Below are 26,434 nucleotides of genomic sequence, written 5' to 3'. Positions count from 1 at the left end.
GAAGAGCGCACAACATTACATTTACATTTTAGTCATTTAGCAGATGCTCTTATCCAGAGCGACTTACAGTAGTGAATGCATACATTTCATACATTTTCATTTAATTTCATGGATTTTTTGTACTGGCCCCCCCGTGGGAATTGAACCCACAACCCTGGCATTGCACACACCATGCTGGCGTTGCAAACACCATGCTCTACCAACTGAGCCACAGGGAAGGCTATTCCACCTTTGGCATGGGTCCTCAGATCCTCAAAAGGTTTTACAGCTGCACCATCGAGAGCATCCTGACAGGTTGCATCAGTGCCTGGTATGGCAACTGCTCGGCCTCTGAACGCAAGGCACTACAGAGGATGTGTGCACGGCCCAGTACATCACCGGGGTCAAGCTTCCCACCTTCCAGGACCTCTATACAAGGCGGTGTCAGAGGAAGGCCCTAAAAATTGTCAAAGACTCCAGCCACCTTAGTCATAGACTGTTCTCTCTGCTACTGCACGGCAAGCGGTACCGGAGCACCAAGTCTAGGTCCAAGAGCCTTCTAAATAGCTTCTACCACCAAGCCATAAGATTCCTGAAGAGCTAATCAAATGGCTACCCAGACTTTTATTTACTGCTGCTCTTTAATTATTTGTTTTTCTTATCTCGTACTTATTTATACAATTTTTGTGGGGGGGTATTTTCTTCAAACTGCATTGCTGGTTAAGGGCTTGTAAGTAAGCATTTCACTGCAAGGTCTACACTTGTTGTATCTGGCGCATGTGACAAATACAATTTGATTTGATTTGATTCGTTGTCTCAACTCTAAATCTACTGAGGTTTCATTCAGCCAGTCAGATTTGACCAATCGATTGGAAAACACCTTTACCTTTTTACTTGTACTGAACGATGAAGAATTCTCTCTAAAGTAACACTCTAGGAATTGAAATTAGCAGTCAAGAACATTTATAGTTTTCCACTGAGACCATAAAATTATGTTTTTCCAGGTGACCACAAAGCACGTTTCACAAGGTCATCTGCTTTACCACTCCAGTCCCCCATAACTCAGAAGGCACTGAGAAAATACACTTAGGTTACCAAGTCAAAAAGCTTGTCTGGAACGTAATGAAGCTCGCAACATCCTTAAGCCTCCAGTTACCGGGGCCCAGCGTCCAATTTCCCCCTATCTGAGCAGCAGGTGTGTGTGTGTGTGTGTGTGTGTGTGTGTGTGTGTGTGTGTGTGTGTGTGTGTGTGTGTGTGTGTGTGTCACCATATTGCCCAAGCAAGAGCAGCCAGCGACAACTCAGCTGTTACATTTGCCTGCGCTCTCCAAATCCCTTGTGAGTTAGAGGGGCAAGCAGCTGGAACGGAGCAATAGAACATGTTGGAGTTATGAGTTAGAGGGGAAAGCAGCTGGAACGGAGCAATATAAAATGTTGGAGTTGTGAGTTAGAGGGGCAAGCAGCTGGAACAGAGCAATAGAACATGTTGGAGTTGTGAGTTAGAGGGGCAAGCAGCTGGAACGGAGCAATAGAACATGTTGGAGTTGTGAGTTAGAGGGGCAAGCAGCTGCTGCAGGTGGTGAAGGTGCTAATGCACAATCAGACCTGGGTTCAAATATTATTTCAACAAGCTCAATCAAGCACAGATAAAGTTATTTGATGGATAGTGATTGGTGGATAGTGATGGGATACTTGCTCAAATTCTGCTGACAATGTTAGAGAGCATTAATTTAGAAAATTCTCTCAATATCCTATCAGCAAAAGAGGTACAGTATGATGAAGAGTATGCTGTGCTAGTTGTGATAAAAAGGGCAGGGCAGGCAGTCGTGTGAATCTGTTTAAAATATCCTGAAGAAAGCTATGGAGATGAATGTAATGGTATATATGGTATCATGGTTTTAATGGTATAGTAATGGACTCACAGCTGTTCTATTGCATCTACATTCTGAATTCCATTAACACTTTAATAAAGCATGACAGCTGAGATCAAAGTTCGACTGGTTGCCATAGCTACGGCTGGACTGGAGAGAGAGCTGACTTGCAATACTGATGGAAATATTATACCATACATACCCCATCGTGGTACCCCGTCCACCTATTTCCCCATCCAGATAAGATAGCAAGCATGGTATGGTAGAATGGTAGACAATAAGCAATTGTTAAGTGGACTGTAATTGCCTGTACAACATGTACAATGCTTAGTGGCTTCTTTCAAAGTGGCTACATACAAAACCTGTCATATAGTAGGAAGATAAATGACTGATGTAGTAAATCAATGCATAAGATTGAAATGTTCCTGGCTCTCATAAAGGGTCCTGTGGGGGGAGAAAAGCAACCATCCAGCCAAGGTAAGCCAGATGAGACCAGATGAGACCATCTGCTGAGAGAAATTATATCTCCCATATGACCCTCACTTTCAAGATGCTGCTAACACCGATAAGATTCCACATAGGATGAAACAGTAATTTCACACACACACACACACACACACACACACACACACACACACACACACACACACACACACACACACACACGCACACACGCACACGCAATTCAGGCATAACTACCAAGACACTTGTGAACCATGCTCTTCTCCATTGATGCCCCGAGTCTTTTCATTCAGGAAATGTGTTTAGGTCATAGCAATACCAGTTTAACAGCAATGTTCTTCTTCTTCAAGACCAATTGAAACCTGAGCTACTACTATGTTCACATCTTAGGGATGTGTCATGTAGACCATTTTGTAGTCTCATGGTCATAATTGAATTGAAATTCCATGGACAGTATTATAAGAAATACAAATGATGTTCATTGTTCATCTTGACACGCCGGATGGTAACAAAGCAACAACACTATACCTATTAAGATTCCTACATTTGTTTTGCTTATTATATCTAATTATGTGGAAAACAGAATTCATTAATTTCAATTTGTTATAGAATCTCATCAATCAGAGGAGTTTGTTTATAGCGTTGGTTTAAATCTAAACATCCCCAAGGTTGGGGTGTCTGTCTTTCTGTCTGTCCAGTGCTATTACAGTTGTCAAATAAAATATTACAAAATACATCAACCGACAACAATGTTGTCCAATCCTCCAATCTGACAGGAGACGTGGCTTGAAGTGAACATCAATAAAAATAAATAATAATCAAAGTGAGGAGAAAATATTGTAGAGTAACCTGCTGAATTGGCTTTTTCTTTTGATAAATACTGTCGGCTAGTTCAAATATTTTGATACCTAAATCCCTCTCCATACTTTTGGGAAGACAGGAGAGACTATGGTGTGATGTGGAAAGCTTGAGGAATGTCATCAATGGCACATTTCCATACAGGATTTACCTCAGTGTTTCACACAGAAGGCTCAGACTTTTCAGTTTCCATCTATGCAGGCCATGTCACACTGGGCCATGACACCGGCAGACCTGCTCTCACTTGGGGCCTAAGCCAGACCACTGATACTTTTCAGTGTGCAGTTACATAACACTGGCTAACTGTGAACTTTAACACCTTCTCACAAAGCAACTGTTTTGATTATGTAGAAGTTGTGGATTCTGCTCTTTACAAGTCCTCACTGTCAGCCCTACCTAAGGAAACAATTCCCCTAGTATAACATGAGGGTGTATACACTAGTGTTACACTGGTGTTATAATCGAAAAGCAACACAATTGTGCTTCTATAGCAACAGCAACAACAACAACAACAAAAGTGCATCTGAAAACACAACACAAAAACGTAACGCAGCAAAGCATCCCTAGTAACACTAAGGGTGCATCCTAAAATGGTATCATATTCCCTATACAGGGCACTACTTTTGACTAGGGCTCATAGGGCTCTATTCAAAATTAGTGCACTATTTAGGCATTAGGGTGCGATTTGCGACACCTGCGATGATGTATGGATCATTGTGTAAGATCCTCTGTAGTGTGGGGGCCTATACTTCAATTACACTCACCTCAGCCCCTCAGCTGAAGCTACAGGACTAATGATAAAGTCTGTTGAAGTAGAAGGCTTGAAGCTTCCTTCAGCTGACAAAGTGTACAGAGGATCCTACACAATGATCCATACGTCATCGCATCTAGGGGGATGCAACATATATCTGTAATATCTTTCATATAGCCCAATCATTGTGAAGTTTGGGGGTATTGTATTAAAGGATAAAAGCATCATCAATCTGTCATTGTCTCTGATCTCCTGGAAGTCCTAAAACTGTTTCCGGCAGTGAATTAATCAAAATAACAGTTATTGCCAAATTACAGACTCAAGTTCAGAGATGGATGGCTTCTGGCTGATGGGAACTGACAGCTCTGAGAGTGATTAATTCTGCTTTACTCCAATGATTGGCAAGAGAGTAAAACTGGACCCCGGTGGGTGGTGTGCTTCATTATTTATTTTCAGCATCCTAATTCTGCAGCACACTAGAAAGGCTAAAGCCCACATACCACCCTCCTTCACACATACACACAACCAGACTTGGGTTCAAATAGTATTTGCATTCTTTCAAATACTTCAGCTGCACTTGATTGAGTTTTCCTGTTGTAACAGAGCCAGTGTAATTGCCATAACAGTACAAATCCATGGCCCTACACACAGCACACTGCATATTTAACTCTCTCAGATTGAAAAAAAACACATGGGAGTGGCCTCATTATCATATTTCCGAGCATGCTTTGTTGCAGGTAGCTTTTTAGAATAGTTTGTTTTAACATTCATGTTTCTGCATGAACATTGATTGATTAATCGATTTTAAATTACACAAAGATGAATAATATTAAAACAATCTGAACTAACTACTTTAGGGCCACCTTGGGCTCATCCTGTCTTTATTGGCACCTGGTGTTATCTTAACCCCCAACCCTGGCCAAATTTCCCAGATGCCAGAATGTCTAAGAACCATTGAAGCCTTTGTTCTACTCCTCTCTATCCCAGTTACAACCACCCCACATCCTGTCACTGGAATTCCAGCTGTAAAGTGTATCACCAAGTCAATCAATTTTCAGCTCAAGCTATCTCTAGTAAACCATACGCCCAGATTAGCTGCAGGGTGCTAGACTGGAGACCATAAAACACAGCATTAGCAGGACAGAAATATCTTACTGTTTGTTAAGTAAATAATTGTTAAATATCCAACAAATCAGGTAAATATGTCATCTTTCTATCACATTCCCCTCTCAAGAAGCTAAGCTTCTTCTGGAAATATTTAAGGGTATAAGCATTACATGATTATTTGTAAACATACATTTTAACAAACAAAGTACCTATTTCTGGTGCCTGACATTTCATCCATGGTAAGCAACCTTTCTTTGGGTTGCTGAGTTTTAGACCTTTCCTATCTAAACACAGTCAATCTGGAACAGAAAATGAAACCAAAAAAATGTAATCACTTTGAACACTCAGCAGGAACATGAGCTATACATCTGGGTCCTTATGCTCAGAATTGGGGTCCTCATCAGCGATGTAGTCATGAATAGGGAATAGGTACGGGAAATCATTCAGTTCCCAAATCATAATCAAAACCCAATTAACTATCCAACCAAAATCCAGAATGACATTGCTCAGTGATTCACATTGGTTCTATCACTCAAAATGAAAACCCTCAACTTAACATACATCAATACTGACAGAATGTACATTTATATTAACCATACAATATATTAATCTCATAATTCTAGTATTAAGTTCCTCATCAGGGTTATAATTACATATCAGTATCTCAATGCATTATTTGCCTAAATCATTATACTTTTAGCAGTGTGAACCTCCAAGTCTAAATCAATTACAGGCACAGTTGGCCAAACCCCTCCCTTCTCCGGCACTCAATCTTCTGGCATTTCTTCATTTTTCTTCTTCTTCTTCAGATAGCTTCAAAGTGGATGGCCCATGATAATGTCACAATTTCAACGTCTCACCTGAACCCCACCACAACTCATTATGTCTTGTCCATTCGCCAACCAGTATACCAGCAATATGAGAGAAGTTTTGGGACGGATCTCTCTCTCCATGCTCACTCCACGTGGACTTCTGTTGCACTCCAGAGAGAAAAGGCAGTTGATAACTTCAACTGGATGCTGTTCACCAGTTGCTGGCTTGGACTCAGGTCTCTCGATAGAAGTGGTGCAAGACAGGGCCGTAGTGAATGCCATTTCTTCAGCAGGTTAGAGGGGGTTTTGAGGTCCACACCGTTTGGTAAAATTATTCTTCCCATGCATTTAGATACCATCTCCACCATAACCTCAAGAAATGACAGATCAAAACAACAATTCAGTTCGGTTAATTTCTGATTCAAGAAATCCAAACAAATGATCTTCTGTATGACAAATTATTACTACTACCAATATTCTTAATGCAAATCTCTAAAACACATGTAAAAAAACAAAAAACATATTCTGTTTAAACAATTTTTCAAATTAGCTTATACTCCCTTATCACACCGTCAACCTCATTGCAGACTCATAGGATCAGTCACAGAGTCAGGAAGTTATCCTGATCATCCAGCAGACCCAATCTGGTGAGATTTATCAAAACAAAACAGAACAAACAACACTTTTTTACATTTTCAGCAGACACTCTTATCCAGAGTGACTTACAGTAGTGAATGCATACATTTCATACATTTTTTTCTTCTTCTCCGTACTGGTCCCCCCGTGGGAATTGAACCCACAACCCTGGCATTGCGAACACCATGCTCTACCAACTGAGCCACACGGGATCAATTCACAAATCGTGACTAATGTGTAAAAACAACAACACCACAAATCAAATTCAAATTACTACCCATAATAACTCCAAAAATATAATTTTTTTACCCATGACTTGATTCAAGAAATAGAAAAATAGACTAGAGACAGGTCTATCCTTCTCGTGGTCCTATTAGTTATAAAACTTCCCCGTAATTATCAGTATTACAAATTACCTTTAAATCAATATTAAAATCATCATCCAGTGTCTCTCGGCATTCCAGTGAGGGCGATCAAACCACACTAAAAAGTCAGAACAGAGGTCAGAGGTCAGTAAAACCCTTCAAATACTTTCTCTATTAGACCAATTATCTAAAAACAGTCAAACATTTCATACATTTTGTATCCCAGGTTTAAAGTAAGTTTAATAAGTACATTTTTATCAAAATAATTCATATGCGGTCAATTAAATCAGAAAATGAAATGTGTGTGTGTGCCCCTTTTAGATACCCTCGGCACTAACCCATATTCATAACCAGTAAGGTGTGTGTGTGTGTGTGTGTGTGTGTGTGTGTGTGTGTGTGTGTGTGTGTGTGTGTGTGTGTGTGTGTGTGTGTGTGTGTGTGTGTATGTTAAATCATATGGCAAAAACAAACAAAAATGGCCAGGCCTTATTTAATTTGGTAGTTTATGGCCTAATCCAGATACCTTTACACCTATAAAACTGCTGAATTTCACTAGCTCCTCTCCCAAGACCATAGCCTCAGGAAACATTTCAAAGAGAGAGAACATGACTACCCCCATTCTCCTGGAAGAGAAAGTGTTAAATTCTTTTAGCATTCACTATACTAATATCATAATCAGCAACCCAAAGGTTTTAACAACAAACAAAACATGACAATAATAAGTCCATTGTAGTCCCTCAAATCATTAATCGTTTGTTTTGATATACCCCAATGTTTATGTGCGCTTAATTTAGCATATTCTACCCTTAGACACAACAAAATGTATCTCGCCACCGAGTCTAACAATTCACTCCCGTATCGTATTATATGATTGCTCTCTCTTTTCCATAACCATGTAAAATTACCCTGGTATCGTTACTAGACCAATGTCCAACAACATATGTAATAGCTGTTTGGCCTTAGATTGTTCCTTTCAACATTTATTTAACTAAGCAAGTCAATTTTATTTACAAAAACGGCCTACCGGGGAACAGTGGGTTAACTGCCTTGTTCAGGGGCAGAAAGACCGATTTTTACTTTGTCAGCTGGGGGATTCAATTCAGCAACCTTTTGTTTACTGGCCCAATGCACTAGGCTACCTGCCACCCCCTGGGACTCCCAATCACAGCCGGATGTGATTCAGCTTTAATATTCAATACTCATTTCATTCTACTTTAAACAGATTATAATTTTAGAATACATTAACTTCCTGCTCAAATTCACTGGTGTTACCTAAATATAAAACCAAGCAACAATAATCAGAAACTGTCAAAGAATGTTTCCCATACCTCTACTTCAAATGTCCCACTGCCTGCTCGCTTTCAACCGCAGCGAATCTTTTGCACAATCTCAAAGCTCAATCCCTCTACTCATCATTTAATCTTGTATTGAAACCTCAGCTTTTTAAATTACAAAAATATTGCATCCTTAGAGTGCTATAAAAAAACACGAATAACATATTACCATCCACATACTGTCAACACTCATTAAGTTTACATTGATCGTCCTTAGCAATGGTTTCATCACTGTCACCCATCGTAAGGTTTATAAAATAAAATAAACCAAACCATGATAATTCTCTCCTTACTATAAAAATAAAATGTTTACATGCAGTCTACCCTGTAGTCTACCCTACTCTAGATTTTTATACCAACCTCTGCTTCACAGTCATTCAACTATTTATAATTTAAGATGAACTTGTAATGCCCAAATGTATAAAATACATTAGCCAATTCTTAATCAATCCAAACAATTCATATTCGAAATTTTACTTACAATTTAGTTACTCTCCTTTGTTACCTTCACTGGTCTACATCTCTTCCCTTAAACTCAGAAAGCCCTCTAGAATCTCAACTGTACTCTACCTCTGTCTTTCCGTCTAACGTTACGTTACCAGGTGAACATTTCCTTGAATTATAGTCAAAACAAACATAACATCTGTTCACAAGGAGGCCACTTTAATTAATCTGTCATATCTTCCTCCCTTTCGTGAATTCAGTAAATCTATTTTAGAATAAAACTAAATAAAGTGTCTCGCAGATTAAAACTACTGAGTCGCATTGTTCTCGAAACCCCCAAATATGTTATTTCCTGTTTCACCGGTTTTACTTTACCATATAATACCTTGTGACTAGAGGTCGAGCCGATTAATCGGAATGGCCGATTAATTAGGGCCGATTTCAAGTTTTCATAACAGTCGGAAATCGGTATTTTTGGACGCCGATTTATTTTTTATTTTTTTTATACCTTTATTTAACTAGGCAAGTCAGTTAAGAACACATTCTTATTTTCAATGACGGCCTAGGAACGGTGGGTTAACTGCCTTGTTCAGGGGCAGAATGACAAATTTTTACCTTGTCAGCTCGGGGATTCAATCTTGCAACCTTACGGTTAACAAGTCCAACGCTCTAACCACCTGATTTACATTGCACTCCACGAGGAGCCTGCCTGTTACGTGAATGCAGTAAGAAGCCAAGGTAAGTTGCTAGCTAGCATTAAACTTATCTTATAAAAAACAATCAATCAATCATAATCACTAGTTAACTACACTTGGTTGATTATATTACTAGTTTATCTAGCCTGTCCTGCGTTGCATATAATCGCTTAGGTACACATTGCTCCAACCATAAACATCAATGCCTTTCTTAAAATCAATACACAAGTATATATTTTTAAACCTGCATATTTAGTTCATATTGCCTGCTAACATGAATTTCTTTTAACTAGGGAAAATGTGTCACTTCTCTTGCAAACAGAGTCAGGGTATATGCAGCAGTTTGGGCCGCCTGGCTCGTTGCGAACTGTGAAGACTATTTCTTCCTAACAAACACAGCCGACTTCGCCAAACGGGGGATGATTTAACAATTTGCGAAAAAAGCACAATCGTTGCACGACTGTACCTAACCATAAACAACAATGCCTTTCTTAAAATCAATACACGGAAGTATATATTTTTAAACCTGCATATTTAGCTAAAATAAATCCAGGTTAGCAGGCAATATTAACCAGGTGAAATTGTGTAATTTTGCGTTCATTGCACGCAGTCAGGGTATATGCAACAGTTTGGGCTGCCTGGCTCGATGCGAACTAATTTGCCAGAATTTTACGTAATTATGACATAACATTGAAGGTTGTGCAATGTAACAGGAATATTTAGACTTAGGGTTGCCACCCGTAAGATAAAATACGGAACGGTTCCGTATTTCACTGACAGGAAAAACGTTTTGTTTTCGAGACGATAGTTTCCGGATTCGACCATATTAATGACCTAAGGCTCGTATTTCTGTGTGTTATCATGTTATAATTAAGTCTATGATTTGATAGAGCAGTCTGACTGAGCGATGGTAGGCAGCAGCAGGCTCGTAAGCATTCATTCAAACAGTCCTTCGCAATGCATTACGCTGACTTCAAGCCTGTCAACTCCCAAGATTAGGCTGGGGTAACTGATGTGAAATGGCTAGCTAGTTAGCGGTGCGCGCTAATAGCGTTTCAAACGTCACTCGCTCTGAGATTTGGAGTAGTTGTTCCCCTTGCTCTACATGGGTAACGCTGCTTCGAGGGTGGCTGTTGTCAATGTGTTTCTGGTTTGAGCCCAAGTAGGAGCGAGGAGAGGGACAGAAGCTATACTGTTACACTGGCAATACTAAAGTGCCTATAAGAACATCCAATAGTCAAAGGTATATGAAATACAAATCGTATAGAGAGAAATAGTCCTATAATTCCTATAATAACTACAACCTAAAACATCTTACCTGGGAATATTGAAGACTCATGTTAAAAGGAACCACCAGCTTTCATTTGTTCTCATGTTCTGAGCAAGGAACTTAAACGTTAGCTTTTTTACATGGCACATATTGCACTTTTACTTTCTTCTCCAACACTTTGTTTTTGCATTATTTAAACCAAATTGAACATGTTTCATTATTTATTTGAGGCTAAATTGATTTTATTGATGTATTATGTTAAGTTAAAATAAGTGTTCATTCAGTATTGTTGTAATTGTCATTATTACAAATAAATAAATAAATAAAAATTGGCCGATTAATCGGCATCAGACTTTTTGGCCCGCCAATAATCGGCATTGATATCGGCGTTGAAAAATCATAATCGGTCGACCTCTACTTGTGACCCTGCTCTACCACAAATAGTTTACTACTGTGGTGATGTTTGGTATATGAGTTTCTTCAATTTTTTACATCAATAACAAATTCACTACATATTGTATCAACACAGAACCCTCAAATCTACACGCTCACCGGCGTTATACAAAATTTGACTATTTGTAAACATAATTCGGGCTCTTGCCCATATATACCACCAAATTTAGCATGTTACCTAATATCCACTGTCCTTGATTCTCACAAGGTTTATTCAACCCCAAAATCTGCTAAGGAGCGGTGTTGATCCAAACTCTCTGATTCATAAAATATACAGTAATACTTTTCTTGCCTCACACCCAAGCTAACTGGCTAAAATTGGCTAGCTTGCTAGCTAACGCTACTTCCAGACACAAACAAGAGAATACATCTTCACTCTCCATTCTTCTCACCTAACAGAGCTGGTTAGGCTTTTCCATGTTTATTCAAAACGTTGGTGACTAACTGTGCTGCTGGCAATAATTCAAATTACATTATTTCCCAAACATCTACTGACACCGGCCATATTCATCCAGCAATAGCCAGAGCGAATTTACCAAGTACCCCATCTAACATTGTCCATACTCAAATAGTATGTTTAGTGCGATTATGCTGATAGAATGCTAACCTCAATACGTTGGTGTATTGAACTAATGATTCTTCTTTTATATCATTGTGCCAAGTCACAATTGCATCCCTGAATTTTCTATTTAGTTGAGCATTTCCCATAATCGAGCTGAATTGGTAGAATGTTGTGCACTTCTATTAGTATCTTTATGGCTTTGCTTTAGTATCTCTTCTATGAATTCATTTCCGCTCCTCTATCTTCGCGGTTTTAATATATTGATGAAAATCCCTAAATTACGCTTTGTACTATGTTATAAATTACATCGAATTTCCACCTTATTTCGCTCTAACTTCATGGAAAAAGGATTTATTCAATAAATATAGCAACTCCTCTCGTACTGCAAAAAAACACATTTTTAGGCCTTAGCGGCAGTTTTCTCTAAATGTATTACCCTGATGGAAAAATCACATAAGCGTTTAGACAGTCATATAATGCTTTTAACCTTTTAACCTCTATCAAATTATCCATAAAGACCCTACGTACATCAACGTATGGGTTGTTTAAGTCGCATCTCATTACATTCCCAGTATTTACTTTGTCAAATCTCTAGTAATCGATTATACACACATACAATTTCTCATTCATTTTTTTTCATGTCTTCACAGAATCAATATATAACGTAAGAAATCTTAGGTACTCACATGAATTAATCGCTCCGTTTCCAACGACTCTTCATCCATACACTCCCATCGGAACCCAAAAATGTTAGGTTCTCGGACGTTGCCCTATGTTAATAATTCTCAACGGTTCTCTAGTCTTCCAGAAATTATAGAATAACTTCTAGCACTTAACCTCTATGGGCTAGGTGGGACGCAAGCGTCCCACCCGTGGTGCACTCCATCAACAGCAGGTGCATTTCAAGAGCGGCAAATTTGAATCCAAATAAATGTCAAAATTCAAATTTTTCAAACATACAACTATTTTACACCCTTTGAAAGATAAACATCTCCTTAATCTAACCACGTTTTACGATTTCAAAAAGGTTTTACGGCGAAAGCATAAATTTAGAGTATGTTAGGACAGTACATTTACAAGAGTTGTGTGTAATGTTTTGTCAATTCAAAGACAGGGTCACCAAAACCATAAAACCAGCTAAAATGATGCACTAACCTTTTACAATCTCCATCAGATGACACTCCTAGGACATTATGTTAGACAATGCATGCATTTTTAGTTCTATCAAGTTCATATTTATATCCAAAAACAGCGTTTTACTATGGCATTGATGTTGAGGAAATCGTTTCCCTCCAATAACTGGCAGTCAAGTCAGCACCACAAATTAAATAATTAAAATTAGAAAACATTGGTAAAATATTATATTGTCATTTAAAGAATTATAGATATCACAGGTCCATAACGAATGTAGTTTTGTTCAAAAAAGCTCATCATTTATGTCCAAAAATCTCCGTCTTGTTAGCACATGATCTAAGCCAGCCGGACTTCTCGTCATGAACGAGGGGAAAAAATATATTTACGTTCGTTCAAACATGTCAAACGTTGTATAGCATAAATCATTAGGGCCTTTTTTAACCAGAACATGAATAATATTCAAGGTGGACGAATGCATTCTCTTTTATAACGTATTGGAACGAGGGTACCCAACATGAACTCGCGCGCCAGGTGTCTAATGGAAAATCATCGTTCCATGGCTCTTGTTCGGTCAGATCTCCCTCCAGAAGACTCAAAACACTTTGTAAAGGCTGGTGACATCTAGTGGAAGCAATAGGAAGTGCCAAAATATTCCTCAGCCCCTGTGTTTTTCAATGGCATAGGTTTAAAGGTAATACAACACATCAGGTATCCACTTCCTGTCAGAAAATGTCTCAGGGTTTTGCCTGCCAAATGAGTTCTGTTATACTCACAGACACCATTCAAACAGTTTTAGAAACTTTAGAGTGTTTTCTATCCATATATAATAAGTATATGCATATTCTAGTTACTGGGTAGGATTAGTAACCAGATTAAATCGGGTAAATTTTTTTATCCAGCCGTGCAAATACTGCCCCCTAGCCCTAACAGGTTAATAATACCACTCCGTAATATTCTATGATGGGCAGTGTTGAATGGAACCCTAAGATAACGCTACATTTCTTATTATCCAAATGTAAGATTAACACCTATTCCTACCCTCACACACTCTCATTTACATTCACACAGTACTGTTCCCAAAACATACTTCCCTCACACACTCTCATTCACATTCACAGAAAACACAAACAAAAAACATAGAGGGGAATGAAACAGACAAGAGGAAAACCGGTTAGCGCTGTTTTTAGAATTCAAACAGCCTGTCTATTTAAACAGGGAAACACATACCATTATCAAAATATTGCCTTATTAGTGGTCCCACTACGGGGTGTTGTATCCACACTGGGATATCGCCTACTGCGATTACTATGGTATAGATTATCTAATTGCGTGACGCGGTCACAAAAATGTCAATCTTACCTCGTATTTTTTTAAGTATCAGGATTAACAAAACACTTACAATAGCACCTAACAATAGTAACCCAGGGCATACCTGTTTACCTCATTTAACAAAACATTTTATCAATTACATACACGTTATAATTAGACTTCGCCAGGGCCAGTGTCCTTTCAGGTGTCACCAGGCTCTGGTCCCTCGTTCCCACAAACCAGTCCTACTGTGATCAAATCAGTACCACGGATCTGGACTTTTGGTAGCCTGCAACTGGCTAATTAACAATCATGCCAAAGAATACCCCACTTAAGAACACTCTTATCAACTCAACTCAGTCCTGCTAGTTACCTCAGCTGTGGTCCTCTTAAGGAAGACCTCGCTCTGAGCGTACCCTCAACGGGGGCTTTTCTTTTTTTATTATTTGTATTTTTTCATTAGAATTTCATCACTAGTTGCTAGATTGTCCAAGCCTACCTCTCTCAGTACTCTGTCCGAGATCTGGTATCTCCCCGTGCCCGCTACCTCTCAGATCATAGGCGAGTCCAGCTGCTCAATAGTAAGCGTCCCAATTTCTGATCCCCTCTGCACAGTTTACGCAGATCTTCAGGAGCGGTCAACAGGTGAAGTTGCAGATCCCATCCTCGTCGCCAAAAATGTTGTGGAAATTCAGTACTGAGAGAGACTTCATCATTTCTTCAAACAATCATCTTTATTTAATATCGATTAATTATTGCCATAATGAAACTGTACAGTGAGTAAAGTTACATGTGCACGATAATGGGATTATTGTGGATAGTCAGATTAATATAATAGTTAGATTAAAACAACGTGATTTGCAAGAAGAACGATTTTCCTAATAATCCTGTTTACATGGATATATTTGAAATAAGGCTACCTGATGGCGCTCTGATAAATGCAGAAAATCGTCAATCAAAAGAAACATTCTACCACAGCAACAATGTTATTTTTGGGAAGCATATTTGATTTTGAGTTTGAACAGATACAGTTTGTATGTGAAAACTACTTCTAAGACATACAGTGGGGGGGAAAAGTATTTGATCCCCTGCTGATTTTGTACGTTTGCCCACTTACAAAGAAATGATCAGTCTATAATTTTAATAGTAGGTTTATTTGAACATAATAATAATAAACAACAAAACATTTCAGAAAAACGCATGTCAAATGTTATAAAATGATTTGCATTTTAATGAGAGAAATAAGTATTTGACCCCTCTGCAAAACATGACTTAGTACTTGGTGGCAAAACCCGTGTTGGCAATCACAGAGGTCAGACGTTTCTTGTAGTTGGCCACCAGGTTTGCACACATCTCAGGAGGGATTTTGTCCCACTCCTCTTTGCAGATCTTCTCCAAGTCATTAAGGTTTCGAGGCTGACGTTTGGCAACTCGAACCTTCAGCTCCCTCCACAGATTTTCTATGGGATTAAGGTCTGGAGACTGGCTAGGCCACTCCAGGACCTTAATGTGCTTCTTCCTGAGCCACTCCTTGGCCGTGTGTTTTGGGTCATTGTCATACTGGAATACCCATCCACGACCCATTTTCAATGCCCTGGCTGAGGGAAGGAGGTTCTCACCCAAGATTTGACGGTACATGGCCCTGTCCATCGTCCCTTTGATGCGGTGAAGTTGTCCTGTCCCCTTAGCAGAAAAACACCCCCAAAGCATAATGTTTCCACCTCCATGTTTGACAGTGGAGATGGTGTTCTTGGGGTCATAGGCAGCATTCCTCCTCCTCCAAACACGGCAAGTTGAGTTGACGTCAAAGAGCTCCATTTTGGTCTCATCTGACCACAACACTTTCACCAGTTGTCCTCTGCGTCATTCAGATGTTCACTGGCAAACTTCAGACGGGCATGTATATGTATTCTTGAGCAGGGGGACCTTGCGGGCGCTGCAGGATTTCAGTCCTTCACGGCGTAGTGTGTTACCAATTGTTTTCTTGGTGACTATGGTCCCAGCTGCCTTGACATCATTGACAAGATCCTCCCGTGTAGTTCTGGGCTGATTCCTCACCGTTCTCATGATCATTGCAACTCCACAAGGTGAGATCTTGCATGGAGCCCCAGGCCGAGGGACAGTTCTTTTGTGTTTCTTCCATTTGCGAATAATCGCACCAATTGTTGTCACCTTCTCACCAAGCTGCTTGGCGATGGTCTTGTAGCCCATTCCAGCCTTGTGTAGGTCTACAATCTTGTCCCTGACATCCTTGGAGAGCTCTTTGGTCTTGGCCATGGTGGAGAGTTTGGAATCTGATTGATTGATTGATTGCTTCTGTGGACAGGTGTCTTTTATACTGGTAACAAACTGAGATTAGGAGCACTCCCTTTAAAAGAGTGTGCTCCTAATCTCAGCTCGTTACCTGTATAAAAGACACCTGGGAGCCAGAATTCTTTCTGATTGAGAGGGGGTCAAATACTGGAATTTTTTGTTGTTATTCTGTCTCTCACTGTTGAAATAAACCTACCATTTGTCAGTGGGCAAACATACAAAATCAGCAGGGGATCAAATACTTTTTTCTCCCCACTGTATATGCAGTTGTTCCAAACTCACTGTACTCACACTAAAGAGAGAGGCTCGCTCAGCTGGTGCTAGCACATGAGCAGATCAAGTACGTCACTGGAACACCGATTAAAAGCTGTTTGTCGTAATAATTTGAAAGATTGCTCAGAAAACCAGGTGTTTTAATTGATGTATGCTTGCTTTGATTTTGATATTTCGCCGATTGAGATAAGCAGAAAGTTGCATAATCTGAATATTGCTATAATCAATTTAATATCAAGTTATTGCAGTTCATGTAAATGTACTTAGTGTTAAATCAACATCCAAGAATAAGTTGGTGTATCACTAACACTGAGAAAGTGTAACAGCATCAGCTCTAATTACGTGTTCATTTAATTCAGAATTTGCAACACCCATGGTTGTCACAGTATCTAACAAAGGTGGCGCCCCTCCTCGGTCGGGCCTATTAGCTGCCACCGATCGTTGTTTCTGTGTCTTTTGGTTTTGTCTGTCTATCCCGCACGAGAACCCCAACTGAAAATACACACTAAATAACCCCCCACTAATGACAGACACAAAACAGGTGCGGGATAGACAGCAAGAGTTGCACCCCTTCTGAAAAAACCTACACTCGATCCCTCCGAAGTCAACAACTACAGACCAGTATCCCTTCTTTCTTTTTTCTCCAAAACTCTTGAGCGTGCCGTCCTTGGCCAGCTCTCCTGCTATCTCTCTCAGAATTACCTTCTTGATCCAAATCAGTCAGGTTTCAAGACTGGTCATTCAACTGAGACTGCTCTTCTCTGTGTCACGGAGGCTCTCCGCACTGCTAAAGCTAACTCTCTCTCCTCTGCTCTCATCCTCCTAGACCTATCTGCTGCCTTTGATACGGTGAACCATCAGATCCTCCTCTCCACCCTCTCCGAGTTGGGCATCTCCGGCGCGGCCCACGCTTGGATTGTTTCCTACCTGACAGGTCGCTCCTACCAGGTGGCGTGGCGAGAATCTGTCTCCGCACCACGTGCTCTCACCACTGGTGTCCCCCAGGGCTCTGTTCTAGGCCCTCTCCTATTCTCGCTATACACCAAGTCACTTGGCTCTGTCATATCCTCATATTATCTTTCCTATCATAGCTATGCAGACGACACACAATTAATCTTCTCCTTTCCCCCTTCTGATAACCAGGTGGCGAATCGCATCTCTGCATGTCTGGCAGACATATCAGTGTGGATGACGGATCACCACCTCAAGCTGAACCTCGGGAAGACGGAGCTGCTCTTCCTCCCGGGGAAGGACTGCCCGTTCCATGATCTCGCCATCACGGTTGACAACTCCATTGTGTCCTCCTCCCAGAGTGCTAAGAACCTTGGCGTGACCCTGGACAACACCCTGTCGTTCTCTACTAACATCAAGGCGGTGACCCGATCCTGTAGGTTCATGCTCTACAACATTCGCAGAGTACGACCCTGCCTCACACAGGAAGCGGCGCAGGCCCTAATCCAGGCACTTGTCATCTCCCGTCAGGATTACTGCAACTCGCTGTTGGCTGGGCTCCCTGCCTGTGCCATTAAACCCCTACAACTCATCCAGAACGCCGCAGCCCGTCTGGTGTTCAACCTTCCCAAGTTCTCTCACGTCACCCCGCTCCTCCGCTCTCTCCACTGGCTTCCTGTTGAAGCTCGCATCCGCTACAAGACCATTGTGCTTGCCTACGGAGCTGTGAGGGGAACGGAGAAGGCTCTGATCAGGCCCTACACCCAAACAAGGGCACTGCGTTCATCCACCTCTGGCCTGCTCGCCTCCCTACCTCTAAGGAAGCACAGTTCCCGCTCAACCCAGTCAAAACTGTTCGCTGCTCTGGCACCCCAATGGTGGAACAAGCTCCCTCACGACGCCAGGACAGCGGAGTCAATCACCACCTTCCGGAGACACCTGAAACCCCACCTCTTTAAGGAATACCTAGGATAGGATAAAGTAATCCTTCTAACCCCCCCCCTTAAAAGATTTAGATGTTCCACTGGATATCATAAGGTGAATCCACCAATTTGTAAGTCGCTCTGGATAAGAGCGTCTGCTAAATGACTTAAATGGAAATGGAAATGGAAGTGTACATACACCTTAGCCAAATACATTTAAACTCCGTTTTTCATAATTTCTGACATTTAATTTAAGTGCAAATTCCCTGTCTTAGGTCAGTTAGGATCACCACTTTATTTTAAGAATGTGAAATGCCAGAATAATACTAGAGAGAATAATTTTTTTCAGCTTTTATTTATTTTGTCATATTCCCAGTGGGTCATAAGTTTACATACACTCAATTAGTATTTGGTAGCATTGCCTTTAAATTGTTTAACTGGGGTCAAACGTTTCATGTAGCGTTCCACAAGCTTCCCTCAATAGGTTGGGTGAATTTTGGCCCATTCCTCCTGACAGAGCTGGTGTAACTGAATCAGGTTTGTATGCCTCCTTGCTCGCACACGCTTTTTCAGTTCTTCCCAGACAATATCTCTAGCGTTGAAGTCAGGGCTTTGTGATGGCCACTCCAATACCTTGACTTTGTTGTCCTTAAGTCATTTTGGCACAACTTTGGAAGTATGCTTGGGGTCATTGTCCATTTGGAAGACCCATATGCGACCAAGCTTTAACTTCCTGACTGATGTCTTGAGATGTTGTTTCAATATATCCAAATAATTTTCCAACCTCATGATGCCATCTTTTTTGTGAAGTGCACCAGTCCCTCCTGCAGCAAAGCACCCCCACAACATGATGCGGCCACCCCCATGCTTCACAGTTGGGATGGTGTTCTTCGGCTTGCAAGTCTCCCCCTTTTTCCTCCAAACATAATGATGGTCATTATGGCCAAACAGTTCTATTTTTGTTCCATCAGACCAGAGGACATTTCTCAAAAAAGTACAATCTTTGTCCCCATGTGCAGTTGCAAACCGTAGTCTGGCTTTTTTATGACAGTTTTGGAACAGTGGCTTCTTCCTTGCTGAGCGGCCTTTCAGGTTATTTGATATAGGACTCGTTTTACTGTGGAAATAGATACTGTCGTGTCTTTGGCTATGCCGGATTAAGTGATATGACATGCTATTCTATAAAATCCTTTCTCTGTAATTAATATTACCTGATTAAGCTAATCATGTAAATGTAATTAACTAGAAAGTCGGGGCACCACGGAAGAACGTTTATACAGCCGTTATCTTCCGAATAAACTCTTAAGACTTAGTAATATTTTATATCGATAGCCGTCATCTTAATCCTCACCTTATTTCAGTCTCATAATGAAAGTTGTAAATTCTTGGTTATCTTCACGAACCCTGGCTAACAAGTTGAATCAGCAATACAAAATTGGGTTTAATTATTTATTTACTAAATACTTAACTAATCACACAGAATTACATATACAAAGAATACAAATTATGTCATACAGAAAACGTCCCTGGTGGACGGAGACGACATGGCGGCTTGTTACACAAAGAAAGGGGGTTGGGCTTGAATGAAAGAGCGGGAAGACTGAGGAACACAGAAACAGCTTTGCTATCGTAAATACATTATCTATGCATTCTAAATTACCGCCCATTTGGAAAAGGAAAATGCAATAAATATTTACTCTGAGCTGTGCTTCGGTAGGTTGGTCATAGATGCTGGTGGTGTTGGCCAACAGGGATCTTCCTGTCCTTGGAAGAATGTCTCTTTTGTTAAATTGGATACGTTGTAGTATCTTCGTCTTGTGTTAGACTGGATCTGTCATCCGTCCTTCCCTAGCCCACGTCTACAGCGGCCGCTGCTAACTCAACGGCTAGGAAGTATCACTTCTGTAGTGAATAAGTTCAAAGTTCATACCATTCACAACCAAAGCTCACGCCGAAGTTGGCTTAGTTCTGTACTTGACATGTGTGTCCTTGTAACGCAGAGGCTGCAGTGGAACTCCTGGTTACATTGTGTCATTGTCTTATATAGTGGCGAGGGGAGGAGGGTGTGTTTCATCGTTTATAACCCCTGTCTCTTCACAGGGGCGGGCCACTGATCAAGCAGGGCACTTTCCTTATGAAAAGCCAATTCTCTCAATTGGTAGCTAAAATTACATTTAATCTCCTAACAAACAATTCCAATATCAAACATTCCAATTGCATAACAATTCCATGTGACTCTGATAACTAGAGGGTGTATATTTTTCCAGGTACAGTTTATGTCGTTCTGTCATCAGTCATAATGTCTCAGATGACAACCGAACTGACATCCATACTCATTAGGTTCCAAAGCATATTTCCAACTGGTTTTATTACTAAAATATGGTTCCTTTTCCCCATTTGTTTGATGTTCCCAGACTCTCTATATTTAACAAAGGCTATTCAACAGTCCTTCAGTAGGGTCAGAAAGAGAGGGGAAGGGAGAAAGGTATTTATGGGGGGGTCATAAACCTTACCCACAGGCCAACGTCATGACAATACTTTTGTATCTGTTTCCTCCAGCATCTTTACAAGGTCCTTTGCTGTTGTTCTGGGATTGATTTGCACTTCTCGCACCAAATTACGTTCATCTCCAGGAGACATAACGCGGCTCCTTCCTGAAGGGTATGACGGCTTCGTGGTCCCATGGTGTTTATACTTGCGTACTGTTGTTTGTACAGATGAACGTGGTACCTTCAGGCGTTTGGAAATAGGCCTTGAAATACATCCACAGGTACACCTCCAATTGACTCAAATTATGTCAATTAGCCTATCAGAAGCTTCTAAAGCCATGACACCATTTTCTGGAATTTTCCAAGCTGTTTAAAGGCACAGTCAACTTAGTGTATGTAAACTTCTGACCCACTGGAATTGTGATACAGTGAATTATAAGTGAAATAATCTATCTGTAAACAATTGTTGGAAAAATTACTTGTGTCATACACAAAGTAGATGTCCTAACCGACTTGCCAAAACTATAGTTTGTTGAAAAGAAATTTGTGGAGTGGTTGAAAAACAAGTTTTAATGACTTCAACCTAAGTGTATGTAAACTTCCGACTTCAACTGTACATTCGGGCAGGTAGTGTTCTCCTGGCATCCACCAAACCTAGATTCGTCCGTCGGACTGCTTGAAGCATGATTCATCACTCCAGAGAACCTATTTCCACTGCTCCAGCCGACGCTTGGCATTGCGCATGGTGATCTTATGCTTGTGTGCAGCTGCTCGGCCATGGAAACCCATTTCATGACGCTCCCAATGAACAGTTATTGTGCTGACGTTGCTTCCAGAGGAAGTTTGGAACTCTGTAGTGAGTGTTGCAACCGCGAACAGAAGATTCTTATGGGTTACCCGCTTCAGCACTCGGTGGTCCCATTCTGTGATCTTGTGTGGCCTATCTTCGTGGCTGTCTCAACAGGTCGAATCCAGAAATTTGAAGGGGTGTCCACATACTTCTCTATATATAGTGTAAGTAGATGGACTTTTTCATGAATATCTATAACACTGAATTCACAATTCAGGACACTGAAACTAAATTCACTATAGGCTACAAGTATGCAGACATGTTTACGTGCTGCTGTGTGTTTTGTTGCTAACCTTACTTTGCTACCTGACAACTTTAAGGCTTTTACTTTTTAATTACGTTTATATTTTTCGTTTTTCCCTCACTCAACTTTTTTTCATTCAACTTTTTCACTCCGGACGCTTTATCTGAACGTGGTTCGTCAAGACCTCCAACAGCCGAAGCCAAGTAGTAACATTAACATGATGCCTTCTAATTGCAGTCGCTGTACTCATAATATACAGGAGAACAATTGCCTTAATGGCGAGGATAGCTGGGCTGCAAGCAGTGTAGGAAAGGATGAAACAGCGCACCAGTAAGTACAGATAGTAGTATAAATCCCCTCGCACGGTCTCCGCAGCCAGACAACCTTCTCATGGCTTCTGGAGGGAAATGCTGTAGGAATGCTCAACCGGTGTCGCTCATTCTCTGACTCGCTCATTCTCCAACCGGTGTCGCTCATTCTCCGACTCCGACTCGCTGCTGAATGGGGAGAACCGGTTGAAAGTTTCTGTCGGCTGACAGTTCTCCCCATTCAGCAGCGAGTCGGACTCTGAGGCCCAGTCTTCTCTGGTCTCTACTCCTTCCGTTACGGGGTCTGAGACGTCGAAGGCTCCCACCATTAGCTCTGACAAATTGAAAACCCTAGTCATTGGCGACTCTGTTACCCGCAGTATTAGACTTAAAACGAATCATCCAGCGATCATACACTATTTACCAGGGGGCAGGGCTACCGACGTTAAGACTAATCTGAAGATGGTGCTGGCTAAAGCTAAAACTGGCGAGTGTAGAGAGTATAGGAATAATGTTATCCACGTCGGCACCAACGATGTTAGGATGAAACAGTCAAAGGTCACCAAGCGCAACATAGCTTCAGCGTGTAAATCAGCTAGAAAGATGTGTCGGCATCGAGTAATTGTCTCTGGCCCCCTTCCAGTTAGGGGGAGTGATGAGCTCTACAGCAGAGTCTCACAACTCAATCGCTGGTTGAAAACTGTTTTCTGCCCCTCCCAAAAGATAGAATATGTAGATAATTGTCCCTCTTTCTGGGACTCACCCACAAACAGGACCAAGCCTGGCCTGTTGAGGAGTGACGGACTCCATCCTAGCTGGAGGGGTGCTCTCATCTTATCTACGAACATAGACAGGGCTCTAACTCCTCTAGATCCACAATGAAATAGGGTGCAGGCCAGGCAGCAGGCTGTTAGCCAGCCAGCCTGCCAGCTTAGTGGAGTCTGCCACTAGCACAGTCAGTGTAGTCAGCTTAGCTATCCCCATTGAGACCGTGTCTGTGCCTCAACCAAGGTTGGGCAAAACTAAACATGGCGGTGTTCGCCTTAGCAATCTCACTAGAATAAAGACCTTCTCCATTCCTGCCATTATTGAAAGAGATCGTGATACCTCACCTCTTAAAATAGGGCTACTTAACCTCTATGGGCTAGGTGGGACGCTTGACCTACTCAACAGCCAGTGTAATCCCGTGGCGCGTTATTCAAATTCCTCAAAAATGCAAAAACTTCAATTTTTCAAACATATGACTATTTTACACCATTTTAAAGACAAGACTCTCGTTAATCTAACCACACTGTCCGATTTCAAAAAGGCTTTACAACGAAAGCAAAACATTAGATTATGTCAGCAGAGTACCCAGCCAGAAATAATCAGACACCCATTTTTCAAGCTAGCATATAATGTCACATAAACCCAAACCACAGCTAAATGTAGCACTAACCTTTGATGATCTTCATCAGATGACAACCCTAGGACATTATGTTATACAATACATGCATGTTTTGTTCAATCAAGTTCATATTTATATCAAAAACCAGCTTTTTACATTAGCATGTGACTAGCATGTGACTAGCATTCCCACCGAACACTGCCGGTGAATTTACTAAATTACTCACGATAAACGTTCACAAAAAGCATAACAATTATTTTAAGAATTATAGATACAGAACTCCTCTATGCACTCGATATGTCCGATTTTAAAATAGCTTTTCGGTGAAAGCACATTTTGCAATATTCTCAGGGCATCACAGGGCTAGCTATTTAGACAGCCAGCAAGTTTAGCACTCATCAAAGTCAGATTTACTTTAAGAAAAATGTTATTACCTTTGCTGTCTTCGTCAGAATGCACTCCCAGGACTTCTACTTCAATAACAAATGTTGGTTTGGTTCAAAATAATCCATAGTTATATCCAAACAGTGGCGTTTTGTTCGTGCGTTCAAGACAATATCCGAAAGGGTAAATAAGGGTGACGAGCATGGCGCAATTCGTGACAAAAAAATTCTAAATATTCCATTACCGTACTTCGAAGCATGTCAACCGCTGTTTAAAATCAATTTTTATGCCATTTTTCTCATAAAAAAGCGATAATATTCTGACCGGGAATCTGCGTTTAGGTAAACAGACGAAAGAAAATAAAGCATTCGGTCGACTCGGGCACGCAAATAGTACTCTGATCGGCCACTTGCCAAACGCGATAAAGTGTTTCAGCCAGAGGCTGCCTCGATATCGTTCAGCTTTTTCCCGGGCTCTGAGAGCCTATGGGAGCCGTAGAAAGTGTCACGTTATTGCAAAGATCCTCAGTCTTCAATAAAAAGAGCCAAGAGAGCCAACTTGTCAGACAGGCCACTTCCTGCATGGAATCTTCTCAGGTTTTGGCCTGCCATATGAGTTCTGTTATACTCACAGACACCATTCAAAAAGTTTTAGAAACTTTAGGGTGTTTTCTATCCAAAGCCAATAATTATATGCATATTCTAGTTACTGGGCAGGAGTAGTAACCAGATTAAATCGGGTACGTTTTTTATCCGGCCGTGTCAATACTGCCCCGTAGCCCTAACAGGTTAATCTCTCACTTCCAAGGCAGTTATAGTCAATGAACTAATCACTGATCATAATCTTGATGTGATTGGCCTGACTGAAACATGGCTTAAGTCTGATGAATTTACTGTGTTAAATGAGGCCTCACCTCCTGGTTAAACTAGTGACCATATCCCATGCGCATCCCGCAAAGGCAGAGGTGTTGCTAACATTTACGATAGCAAATTTCAATTTACAAAAAAATAAACGATGTTTTCATCTTTTGAGCTTCTCGTCATGAAATCTATGCAGCCTACTCAATCACTTTTTATAGCTACTGTTTACAGGCCTCCTGGGCCATATACAGCGTTCCTCACTGAGTTCCCTGAATTCCTATCGGATCTTGTAGTCATAGCAGATAATATTCAAATTTTTGGTGACTTTAATACTCACATGGAAAAGTCCACAGACCCACTCCAAAAGGCTTTCGGAGCCATCATCGACTCAGTGGGTTTTGTCCAACATGTCTCCGGACCTACTCACTGCCACAGTCATACACTGGACCTAGTTTTGTCCTATGGAATAAATGTTGTGGATCTTAATGTTTTTCCTCATAATCGTGGACTATCGGACCACCATTTTATTACGTTTGCAATCGCAACAAATAATCTGCTCAGACCCCAACCAAGGAGCATCAAAAGCTGTGCTATAAATTCTCAGACAACCCAAAGATTCCTTGATGCCCTTCCAGACTCCCTCTGCCTACCCAAGGATGTCAGAGGACAAAAATCAGTTAACCACCTAACTGAGGAACTAAATTTAACCTTGTGCAATACCCGAGATGCAGTTGCGCCCCTAAAAACTAAAAACATTTGTCATAAGAAACTAGCTCCCTGGTATACAGAAAATACCCGAGCTCTGAAGCAAGCTTCCAGAAAATTGGAACGGAAATGGCGCCACACCAAACTGGAAGTCTTCGACTAGCTTGAAAGACAGTACCGTGCAGTATCGAAGAGCCCTCACTGCTGCTCGATCATCCTATTTTTCCAACCTAATTGAGGAAAATGAGAACAATCCGAAATTTATTTTTGATACTGTCGCAAAGCTAACTAAAAAGCAGCATTCCCCAAGAGAGGATGGCTATCACTTCAGCAGTAATACATTCATGAACTTCTTTAAGGAAAAGATCATGATCATTAGAATGCAAATTACGGACTCCTCTTTAAATCTGCGTGTTCCTCCAAAGCTCAGTTGTCCTGAGTCTGCGCAACTCTGCCAGGACCTAGGATCAAGGGAGACACTCAAGTGTTTTAGTACTATATCTCTTGACACAATGATGAAAATAATCATGGCCTCTAAACCTTCAAGCTGCATACTGGACCCTATTCCAACTAAACTACTGAAAGAGCTGCTTCCTGTGCTTGGCCCTCCTATGTTGAACATAATAAACATCTCTCTATCCACCGGATGTGTACTAAACTCACTAAAAGTGTCAGTAATAAAGCCTCTCTTGAAAAAGCCAAACCC

At 40.9% G+C, this 26,434-nt stretch overlaps 1 long non-coding RNA gene and 1 other non-coding gene across 2 annotated transcripts; both read right to left on the bottom strand.

The window, feature by feature from the left end:
- Positions 1-1,925: 1,925 nt before the first annotated feature.
- LOC106579818 (uncharacterized) lies at positions 1,926-12,386 on the bottom strand. The gene is made up of 3 exons (XR_001322754.2): positions 12,286-12,386; positions 6,893-6,959; positions 1,926-6,484 (listed from the first exon to the last, which is right to left on the bottom strand). It is a non-coding gene; the product is annotated as an uncharacterized lncRNA (long non-coding RNA).
- Positions 6,616-6,688, bottom strand: trnaa-cgc (transfer RNA alanine (anticodon CGC)). Its single transcript has one exon. It is a non-coding gene; the product is annotated as a tRNA-Ala (tRNA).
- Positions 12,387-26,434: the final 14,048 nt, after the last annotated feature.

Source organism: Salmo salar, chromosome ssa20, assembly GCF_905237065.1.
Source record: "Salmo salar chromosome ssa20, Ssal_v3.1, whole genome shotgun sequence".
In the NCBI taxonomy this organism is placed as follows: domain Eukaryota; kingdom Metazoa; phylum Chordata; class Actinopteri; order Salmoniformes; family Salmonidae; genus Salmo; species Salmo salar.
The sequence above is the reverse complement of the archived record's forward strand: the minus strand, read 5'-3'. Positions and strand labels throughout refer to the sequence as shown.